The sequence below is a fragment of the Monopterus albus genome, unplaced genomic scaffold (assembly GCF_001952655.1).
Source record: "Monopterus albus unplaced genomic scaffold, M_albus_1.0 scaffold354.1, whole genome shotgun sequence".
Classification (NCBI taxonomy): domain Eukaryota; kingdom Metazoa; phylum Chordata; class Actinopteri; order Synbranchiformes; family Synbranchidae; genus Monopterus; species Monopterus albus.
The window spans coordinates 457235-469170 of record NW_018128234.1 but is presented as its reverse complement, the minus strand read 5'-3'; the positions used below and the strand labels follow the sequence as shown (position 1 = coordinate 469170).

The 11936-nt window shown below is 43.5% G+C and overlaps 1 long non-coding RNA gene across 1 annotated transcript; it reads left to right on the top strand.

The window, feature by feature from the left end:
• LOC109974949 (uncharacterized) lies at window positions 1-11703 on the top strand. Its single transcript, XR_002277058.1, has 3 exons — window positions 1-28; window positions 11457-11551; window positions 11643-11703. It is a non-coding gene; the product is annotated as an uncharacterized LOC109974949 (long non-coding RNA).
• Window positions 11704-11936: the final 233 nt, after the last annotated feature.

Here is an 11936-nt window from a genome sequence, read left to right as displayed (position 1 = left end):
GCCGAGCTGGAGCTGGAGTTATCGGAGGGTGAGTACTTGAATTTCACCACGGAGCTCGGCGGCTCTGCCTGGCTCTACTGTCGCTGCTCGGTGGGGTGTTTGGTTCGCTCCTGGTCGGTCCCTGCTGAGAGGACAGACCGGTCCAGAGTTTGAGCTCCAACTGCCCCAAGTTCATGTCAGCAGGCCTGTTTGTTGAGCGCATGTTGCCGTGATGGTATCTGTGGTTTATCAGACTGGGATCTGGATGCAGAGGACGTGGTATGGAAACGTGCTTTGAGAGCACTGTAGTCTTCTTATGGAAGACTACTGCACAAATATCCCCTCAGAACGCTCTCACTGGACATGAAAAATACATAGAATGCACTTTAACTATGCTACTTGGCACCACAGGGTACTGCTACAAAAGCATTAAGAATACTACTGAAATATATTTTAGAGGAATATAAAATGCCAGTACTGAGCAGCGGTTATCACATGAATATTTTAGGGTAAAATGCCAGAAAGCACTATATGAACCTTAATATTATTGCTATGTAGCAGACAAAGCTGTTGTGTTAGGGATGCAGCTGTTTATTTTCATTTAATCTGGGGATTCTTCTTTTCTGGTGATGTGATGGAGCCTTATTTTATAGTGTTGCTCATACATGAGTTTCCTGAGCCCAGTTTAAACTCTTCAAATAGTTTTTCCAAACTGCACACACTAAAACATGTGGTCTGCAATTATGTAAGAAAGAAAAGGGATTACATACTCCTATTTAAATCAATCTAGAAACTGCATCTTGGCATTTTTATGATTTATCAATTTACACTGTGTGCTAAAGTGCTAAAAGTTGTAGAATTGTGTCCCAAACCACAGAATATTCAGTTTACAATGCTATAAACAGAGAGAAGCAGTAAATTCCAGGAAGCTGGAAACACAGCATTTCTAACGTTTTTTATGATTAGTTAGTTATTAAAATGGTGATTTCTCCTCTGCTGATAATTCGGCGATTCTTTCTTTTATTAAACATCAGAGCAGATAAACACCGCCATAAAGTGCACTTCAAAGTCTCTGCTGAGCACCAGACGGATGTTTTAGCCCCCACTGGGAATATCATAGGAACACTACGGAGATTTATTTTTGTCTTTGTCAATAAGAAGTTGCTGTGGGAGAGGTTTTTCTCACTGTCATGTTGGAAAATCCCCTTCAGCAGAGCCCTGCATGCTGGTTAGACTATGTGCACCATGTGTGCAGCTGCTACCGGACACACTTTTCACATGACACTCCAGCCAGGCAGCTTTTTTAGGGGATGAATGATTTTCATTATGCTCCAGTGTTTTTTTCCATACTGGCAGAGCATATATTGGTTTCTTTTGCAAGATGCTGAAATGCAGCCTTGGTATTGATTTTCTCATTAGCTCCCTGCTTCTACTTCTCCTCTTCTTCTTTTGCAGATTGATATGTCACATTGCTGCAGACTCACTCTCAGCCTGGAGAGTATCATAGTGTCATATTTCAGGTGCCTGCGAGCGTTGTTTTTCCTGTTTCTCATGGAGGCTGTGCAAGGCTCAGCCATGTATGGAGAAAGACAGAAACAGGCGCAAGAAGGAGAGGGAGGAAGCTTTTTGCTTTTTTTTTTTTTTAAACAGCTAACTGCAAATGCACACTGTGTTTTAATGTGTCCAGTGCAGGTTTGTAAATGCAGCTGAGAGACATGCAGTGATGTAGAGGAGAGGGCAATGATGGGAAAAAGGAGACTTTTTTTCTTTCAGTTGGTTTATTGTAAACAAGTGCACCTGAATGAAATGGGGTCAGATGCCCCAGTGCATTATTTACATGCTTAGCTGATGCTGTAAATGCATGGAGGCAGTGAACGCAACATCTTCTTGCATCCTGCAGACTTTGACCTAATTTTTCAGTTTCCATGCATCATCCCTCTTTTCTCTGAAGCCCCTCGTCATGGGGGAAACGGCAGCAGAAAACGACATTATCAGCAGTCAGGTGTCACTGCAGCTTCACAGGCACCACGTACCCTGCTGAGAAGCCCTCGAGCAAGGCATGAAACCTTCTGTTTCCTGTGGAGGTGCTGAATCATTGTTTGAAGGATGAAAACAGCCTCACAGGGCTGCACCTGTTGGTTAATTTTGAGGTTGTATTTGAAAATGGAAGTTTATTTCACAGGGAGACAGGGGTTAGTACCAAACAGAAATAAGCCCTCCTCATGCAAACACCCTGGAATATCATGACAAGGAAGACATAATTAATCAGACACCTCAGTGCTTCAAGAGTTAAGATCAAATTTTTTCCTGAAAGTTTCGGCTCCATTGAAGCAGTCAGGAGCAAACTGCCTTGCTCAAGAGCCCCTCAGTGGTGCTGAGAAGGGACGTTCAAGTGCTGATCTCAGACTTGAACCATAGATCTTTCATTGACAAGCTCAGGTTCTGCCTCCCTTTGACTTCCTACATTTCCCACAGTGCCTTGCAACAGCCCTGAGAGCACATGTGTAAACATGAAATTAAAATTAGTTTCCTCCAGCTGCTGGTTACCAGTGTATCTTAGGACAGTGATGCCAGATGAAAGAGCGACTGAGCACTCCCTGAGACAGAATGACAGTGGTGCCTTTGATCTGTCTTATAGCTGCATTGAATTCTGGGATATTTGTTTTGTGGGTGTACTGTCTTTTGCTGAGTGTTGGTGCAACCTGACACCTCCTGAAAGAAAGTCCCTGAAGCCATAACCTGATATTTAGAGCTGTTGTTCTAGGTACCTGAAACTCTCTCTGATATTAAACTGCTGGAAAACATCTGAATGCAATATGACGCTTGACTGGGATCTGACATAACCTGACATCTTTTAATAGCAAACCTGAGTTTCATACAGAAATACTACTTGTCTCCATATCTTAGTGGAGCAGCGTTTAAACATGCCTGCTTTAATGCTACTACTGCTTTGTTTAAAAAAAAATTCTCATCACTCATATTTTTAAATCAAATACACAGTCTGTCCAAGCAGTTGATGTCAGTCTTTGGGACTTGACAGCTTGTGACACTTGTAATGGACTATGACTATTCTCAAGTAGTGAATTATCTACTGATTTTTTTTCTTTTCTTTACCAGTCGATTAATCATTTAGTCCTTAAAATGTGAGGACAAATGGACATCGCAAGTCTAAGGTGTTGTCCTCCAACTGAATGGATGTTTGTGACTGCAGTGTGATTATTACAGTATCTTCTTTGATGAAAAGCATTCTCAAGCCTATGAACTCAACTTTAGAATACATTTAAAGCAAGTCCCGACCTCCAGTCTGGCCACTGAAGGAGTGATAACCTGAGAAAATGTCCCCGCTTTCTAAGATGTGCTCACTCTTGAGGTCTGTTGGTCCTCAGAAGTCTAGAAGATGCCACACCGCAATGTTAAGCCTCTCCCTGTGAGTGTGCTCGGCTTCAGCTGCAGACTGACGGACAGGTTGCCCTCTGCTAATCTGGCTGCTGGCTTAGTATTAAGCTCTGCGGTTCTGCAGCCCAGATGACAAGCTGTCCACCTCAACATGCTGCAGGTTTGACACACACCAGGCGATACTCACCTGACTTGCAGTGTGTGTGTGTGTGTGTTTTTGTTGTAAATTTAGATGTGGCTCCTTTTTCTACCTTTGGAAGGTGAACATGCGTTTGTGCCACACCCTCCCATAGACCACCTGTCATCCAAGTACTGCAGGCTTTTTCACAGTAAATGTGCATCACTGCTGAATGTTACATGAGTCCAGAGTAGGGCTGTCACTTTTCCAGAAATCATGTTCAAATGATATTCAAACTGACACAAAATTTGTTCGAATTAATTCGAATACAAATGGAGAGGGAGGTTGCAGGTGAGTCCTCTGGTGTGTGGTTGTACTTGAGTAGGTGTCTGCTTGGTGTCTGCAGAGTCAGAAAACTGTGTGACACCGCTGTGGTGCCGTTATTGTCCAATCAGCAAACAAAATGTTAGTAGCGCACTGTACCGAAAGGTCAACAGGACTGTAACTGCTCAAGCTGATAGTGAATTTTAAGAACGTCCTCTGCTGGACTACAAGGCAGTTGACATCAAACGGCCTGCTGGGCTTATTGACATAGCGTACATTATTGGATTCGAACACGTCAGTACAGTTTGTCTTTTTCATTACTACATTCAAGTGAATGTTTGAAATTCAAATAAAAAGTGACAGCAGAGGTTACTTGTTCAGGCCTCATGGTGTGTAAAACGTCTGCTGTGTGGAAACTAAGTTATTATAATATGCATAAAAAGGTCATTTTGAGAAGTAATGTAGATGATATACCTTGTGGGCTGCATAAAATGTTATGTGAATTATGTGATCTTTCTGGACTTGCTGCACTTTACAAGACTGTTGTGTTGGTTAGCTGACGCCGGCTACCTAGAGGTCCTGTCTACAAGATATGAGGCTGGGGAAGTCGAATGAGCAGTGTGTAAATTCTGCTTTATCCAGTGTGTCCTGCTAACAGATGAATCTGTGTTCAGGCTGATTGTCAGGCTGGAGGTCTGGTACAGGACAGGATCAATACTATCCCACAGGTGTAGCTGTGGGATAGTATTGATCATGCTCTTGTAAGTGGTGCAGGGTTTTATGCACATGTAGGCCCCAAAATATTGATATCATGTTTTGGTTGTCTTGTAGTTTCTAAAGAAAATAATAGCTTTTTACTACTGAGAAATGTGTTTACAGTTTAACCCAGTATGTGAACTTGTGGAAACAACAGTGTTGCTCAGTTGTTGAGCGTAGAAGAGTTCTGACTAAACTCTGAGAAGCTCTTCACACAACACTGGTGTTTATCTGGCAGCAATGTTCAGCCCGAGCAGCAATAGGATGCCTTAAAGAGGGAACACATTGAACAAGTGTTGGACCGATTATGAATGGGATGTGGTCAGACCGAGCCCCCCCCCCACACACACACATCCAGGATCTCACCAAACTTTGTCCTTCCTTCTTGTCACTTCCTGTGCAGATTGCTTTGTAGACCATGGGTAGATATGTTTACGTGTATTGTCCACAGAGTTTAAGTGTCAAGGGTGAAGAATCTGTGCAAGTTGGTGGAAATGGTCTTCAAGTGTGGCCCGTCCAGTCTGAGGAGGTTTCAGCTAGTTATTTATATTTTCAGAGGAGGCAGTTCCCCAGTGAACCCTCCTGTTAAAAGCTTTATTTCTCTGCTGGAGGCTTTAATGGATAGAGAGAAGCACAACAGTTTAATTTAGTCTTAAAGTGTTGTTTTTCCTCAGAATGAATTAGAAAGAAGATGTCAGTTCAGTCAGGCTCATTTCATTTCTCATTTCATCTATTGATCCTTCTCATACTAAAATTTCTGGCCAGGCTGATAAAGTAAATCTTGTTTAATTGAAGCAGGGCATGAACTGATGGTTTTGTACCAGACTAATATATATATTTTTTGGTTTCCAGTGTTTGTGATAAGGAGTCCCATCAACAGAGATTCACACTTATAGATGTTTCATTAGTGGAGCTTCCTGGAAATTAAAAGAGAGTTTACCACACAGAAGAATTTCCTGGCAGCCTGAGACACATCACTGTTTGTTGTTGTGATGAAGCCGAGTTGCGTCAGCATGAGGATGAGGGGCTGCTCATTCATGAACACAGTGAAAACTGAACCTTTTCTTTTTCTCTGACACATTTTACTCCAGATGTTGTATTGTCTTGCAGCTGTCGCTACCTGCTGTGTAATCTGGACCCCCATCTCTCTCCAGATAAAACCCAATAATCTGTGGCAAACATGTAATCTTGTGCTGATAAATACATTTTTATTTGTGAAGAGCGAGTAGTGTGCATCTGATCTACACAGTAGAGCTTCAGTATCAAATGCATTTGAGACGAGCGATCCAGAAACGTGAGGGAAGTGTGTACCGTGTAGACGGACCTGGGGTTAAATGTTTTGTTTGACAGTGAAGGGCTTTAAGCTACAACAGGGTGTTATGTTTCAATGAATTTAGCTTTTTTCAGTTTTCATTTCAGACATTTCAAAACAGTATGAAAAGTAAATTTGGTGTGTGTTTTTTTTGTTTTTGTTGTTGTTGTTGGTTAATGATCATATATAGTTGGACTGATGCTGAGTGAGCTCCTCTTTCATAACGCTGTCGATGTCCTTCATTCCCATCTGGTGTCTAAGCTTTTCTCTGAGACTTCAGTAGTCATCTCTCTCTGTCTCCTGAAACATCTTTGTGTTCACGGCAGAGCTGAAACCTGCTGCATGTCTGATAAACACATAACTATAATGATAATGAACAGTAATCGGCCTCGTTTTGGCCCACGGGCGCTGTGGTTTGCTCTCAGATTAGCTGTAAATGTGAATGCTGAGTCAGAGCAGTCCACTGGATCTGTAGGGTCAGTTCCCAGCATGCATCTCACCAAACTGCAATCACCTCAGTTCACTCTGTTTCCAGCTGATCTGAGCATGAAGAAGCTATCGTGGTTGTTAATTTCTAGAAGGCTCCGATTCAGTTTAGGGCCACGGTTGTTAATTATTTCCATTACTGGTTCATTTTCTTGTCTACCAGCTCCTTCATACTCTACACATCTGCAGACGCTTCCAGCTGCACAGGGAGGGTTTCATGTCCTCTTGCATAGCAGAATGTGTCTTTCAGAATTTTGTAATGCGATGCAAGTGTTATTTCACGTGTTTGCACGTGGAGGCGCTACATTGTGATTCTTTAGAAATGAGCCAATTAATCTTTCATTTACCTCCACTGAAACTCTAGCAGACATCTGTTGTGCTCTGCGCCAGACTGAATTGAACTGTGAGTCTCCTGTTAATAGCAGCCTCCTGCTGCACAGTGTAATGTATTCAGCCAGTGACATTTAACCGAATGAGTTACAAGCTATGGGCTAACAACTGACAGCTTAATATATTTAGTTTTTCTGTCTCATGTCTTAGTTTAACTTTATTTTTCTTACTTTCACTAAACTGTCAATTAAATTGTGCAAACTCTGACATGTGGCAAAAATGAAAAAGTTCATTATGTGAGTTTGCAGCAGCAGAGTTGCAGAAATACAAGTGATTTATTGTCAGCTTCTTGTTCTTTGGCATTTGCTGTCATTTGTCTAAAGAGAAATAAACGTCGACTGTGGTTCAGTGGGTAGAGCAATCTCTCCCAACCGGAGTGTCGGAGCAAGGGCACACAAGATGGCGCTCCACGGGGTGTGGCGTCGCAGTTCACTCAGTCAGGTTGTTTCTCTTTTGTCTCTTTTTTTTTTTTTTGCTTATTTGTGCCGTGTTAAAGCACCAGTAAAGACCGCAAACTTTATTTATGACCGGGCGACTTACTGCTAAGAGAGCGCAGTCTTTTTGGAGATTTTGACCTGAGCACGTTGGACTCTCACCCAGAGCTAATATGCTATGTCAACACAATTCTAGACCAACCCCCAGCAGGGAGCTCTTCAGATAACAACAAACCGAAGCGCAGACGGGGGAGAGTTGAACGGAGGCTCCGGCGCTTAGTTAGCAGCGGCAGGCTAGCCCTCCCTGCTGTACTGTTCGCAAATGTCCAGTCTCTGGATAATAAACTGGATGAACTCCACGCTTGGATTACCTCGCAGAAGGACATACAGGACTGCTCCCTGCTGTGTTTTTGTGAAACACAGCTTGGAAAAGAGACTCCCGATGAGGGTATAACACTGGATGGTTATTCTGCGTTCAGACAGGATCGCAGTGCCGCTGAAAGCGGCAAGACCTGCAGAGGTGGAACGGCCGCCTTCGTCAAATAGTTCTGCGTGCACAGACTATAAGATTCTCTCTAAATTCTGTTCTGAAGATGTGGAATATTTAACACTAAAGCTAAGGCCATTTTATTTACCTCGAGAGCTGCAATGTATCATTGTGAGCGCAGTGTATGCCCCCCCCCTTAGGCAAAGAGGAATCTGTACTGAAGGAACTGTACAGTATGATTAATGAGCACGAAAACGCATATCCTGATGCTGCTTTTATTATTCTGGGGGATTTTAACCACTGCAATCACAGGAAAAGCATGCCTAAACTGTATCAGTTTGTAACCTTTCATACTAGAGTAAACAAAACACTGGACCAATGTTACAGTAACATTAGAAATGCTTTCTCAGCTGAACCTAATCCTCATTTTGGTAGATCTGACCACCTAGCAATCTGAATCAAACCTACTCGCACCAAACGACTCAAGGCGAAACCAATCTAAGTGAGAACTGTTAACACCTGGATTGACTGTGGAAAGGCCAGCCTGCAGGGCTGTCTAGAGGCCACAGACTGGAGCATCTTCAAAGGGGCCACAGACGACATCCATGAATATGCAGAGACTGAGTGACTATATCAGCTGGTGCACATCCATATGCGCACCCGCTAGAATGGTGCTTTCAAAAACTGTAGGGCTACTATATGAATAACAACACACGCAGTATGTGACAGGGAATCCAGGCAGTCAGCAACTACAGGAACAAATCAACAAACACAGCCCCTCAGGACGCCACCCTCCCGGATAGCCTCAACAACTTCTGTGCGAGGTTTGACAGGTTGATCACAGACACCCCCTCAAATCCCCCTCTGACCCGGGGGACACTGCTTTTCAGGTGACGCACACACAGGTCCTGAAGGCCCTGAGACAGGTAAACCCCCATAAAGGAGTGGGACCAGATGGTGTTTCCCCCAGAGTGTTGAGAGCCTGTGGGGATCAACCAGCTAGTGTGTATACAGCCATCTTCAACCTGTCCTTAACCCAAGCAGTAGTTCCTCGCATTTTCAAAAAATCCATTATCATACCGGTCCCTAAGACATCAGACACATCCACTCTGAATGACCTCAGGCCAGTGGCGCTCACACCAGTCACCATGAAATGCTTAGAGAAACTGGTCCTCACACATGTTAACCACATGGTCCCAGACACTGTAGACCCTCTCCAGTTTGCCTACCGCCCCAACAGATCAGTGGCCGACACGACGGCTATGGCTTTATTCCATACCCTGATACACCTGGACAACAGCAGTACGTATGCCAGGATGCTCTTCCTGGATTACAGTTCTGCATTCAACACCATTCACTCCCACCTGTAACTGGATTCTGGACTTCCTGACTGAAAGACCACAGGTAGTTAGAAGGGGAGGGCGGGTGTCTGGTGAGCTCACAGTCAGCACAGGCTCACTGCAGGGCTGCTGTCTCAGCCCCAAACTCTTCACCCTGTACACCCATGACTGTGTCTCCAACCATGACAACACCATCATTATTAAATATGCTGATGACACCACTACCCTGGGCCTCATCAAGGGGGGAGATGAGTATGGTTACAGAAGCCTGGTGAACAACATTGTTTATGGAGAGGAGAATGACCTCATCCTCAACATAAACAAGACAAAAGAAATAATAGTAGACTTCAGGAAGAACCCCTCCCCTCTGCTGCTTCTGACCATCAAAGGGATTGAGGTGGAGAGGACTGACAGCCACAAGTTCCTGGGCCTGCAGGTGACATCTGACCTGAGCTGGTCACTGAACACAGCTGCCACAGTGAAGAAAGCCCAGCAGTGGCTATACTTCATCAGGCGGCTTAGAAAAGCTGGGCTGAACCGTCACCCCCTCACCCAGGCTTATAGAGGACTGGTAGAGAGCATCCTCACTACTGGCATCACAGTCTGGTATGGTAACACCACACAGGCAGAGAGGGAGGCTCTTCAAAGGGTCATAAAGACTGCAGAGAGGATCACTGGGACCGAACTGTCTGCTATGGACACAATATACACACAGCGCTGTCGTAAAAGGGCAGAGAACATACTCAGGGATCCACGCCACCCAGCTCACTCCCTGCTCAGACACAGAAACTGCACCTACAGCCTCAGGCACAGCAGGGTGGACAGTATTATTACACACAGAACTCAGAACAGACTGATGGCAACTACGGAAATTTGAGAATATATGTACAATAACCCCTCACTAGACCTGTGTAATAATAATAATACAGAAATGTTCCACAGGGTATTTTTGTAAGAGCATCTCATCAATGGGGTTCTCTTGGGGGACCTGACTAATAGCAGGACATTCTCTACCAAGCAATGGAAACAGGCCTGAATATAAACTGTGTTTTAGTATGTTATAACCCCTCACTACCTCACCAAGCGTAATGACATATCCAGCTCCACCCTGTGAATTACTAAATGTGATGTTTGAAGTTCACCGGGGAAAATACTATTACCCTGTTTTTGCGTATTGTGGTTTTTAATGCTTGTTGCCTTTATGTAACTTTTTTTATTTTAGGACTAAGTGTTCTTTCTGGCTTTTGACTCTTTACCAGACTCCAAAGGTGAGCTGCACAAGAATTCCTATATGCCTAGACAGTCTGTTTATGCATAAATGGCAAATAAAAATCTTGACTTAACTTGACAGAGGTTCAAGTCTCGTTGCCTGCAGTCCACATATCAAAGTGTCCTTCGGCAAGACACTGAACCCTCAAGTTGCCCCTGATGAGCCATCGGTTGAGTTGGCGCCACAGATGGCTGCCTCGGTTCTGTACTGGAAACAAATTCCTTGTGTGTGTGTGTGTGTGTGTGTGTGTGTGTGTGTGTAAAACATACTTGGCCAAATAAAGGTGATTATCCTTATCCTTAACATCCTACAGTGATGCTCATCCAGTCACAGTGAAGTGAAGACAGTAGATGTTATCTGTATGATGCCATCGACTATTTTTATTATCAATTAATCTACAAGTTATTGTCTCTTACTAGTTCATCAGTCGTTTGGTCCATGCAACTTAAACAGTTTTAAAAATTCATAATATTCTAGAGCACAAAGTGTTGTCATTAAATATTTTTCTTAAACCAACAGACAAAAAATATTCAATTGGTGGGTTGCAAACACATGACTGTTATGATGTGTGAAACTGATGGAGGGCAGGAAGTGAAAAACAGAATAAAGAAATGGAGTCAAGTCCGTGTTGTTATTTTAGATGATGTTAGGAGAAAAGGTATTAACAGAAAATCACAGCATATGTGGGATGTGATCCTCATGTTATGAAGAGGAGCGACTTTTCAACATAACCAAAGTGCCCCCCCCCCCAGGTGTTGTAGTGGTGGGTGATGCCTGCTGTCGAGACTTGTTTTGGCTGCCAGGCGACCAGAGCCGGGCGCTCCGACCTTTGGATGGGAGCATGTAACAGATTGTGTAGTGTTACACACTGAGGACATGGTTAGCTCTACTAACACACACACACACACACACACCTTGTCAGTGACACTGACTGTGATTGAGCACCTGATGATTGCCTGTGACTCAGTGGTAGAAATGGAAAGCGTGTCAGTGTGTTTCATCAGCAGTGACTGATGGTCCAGACTCTGCACAGAGAACCAGCCAAGACTCAACTGTTGCATCCCAATTTTATCACCTAACGTTTTTATAACTCCACAAATTAAAGTTTAATTTAACTTTGAATGAATTTACTTTAATAGTTTTATCCTCTGTTTCATGTTGCAGAGGGTGGTGGGCTCTGGGAAATGGTGATTATGTTAAAACGTGTTCAGGCAGATCTCGAAACAGGAGTAGTCAGATGATCAGGAGACCATCCGCCGGTAAACTTTGACCCAGATCCTTGGCTTAGTCTTTGCTTTGATATGCATTGTCAGCTGTGAGACCTTGTACACGTGTGTTTCTTTACCACAGGTGGACTCCAATCAAGGTGTAAAAGCATCTCAGAGGTGATCGAGAGAAATGGGAGACACCCGAATTAAATTTCAGGTGTCATAGAAGAGTCTAAATACTTATGTCAATGTCGTATGTCAGTTTTTCCTTTTTACTAAATTTAAATTTCAGTTTTTTGCTTTGAAGTTAGGTTTAAGCTGCAACATAACAAAATGTGAAACAAGTGAAATGTTTGTGGACACATTTTTTGTTCTGCATCCTCAGCTCACCTGCCTGAGGTGAGATTGTTTATCTCCAACCTGTGATACTGGTATT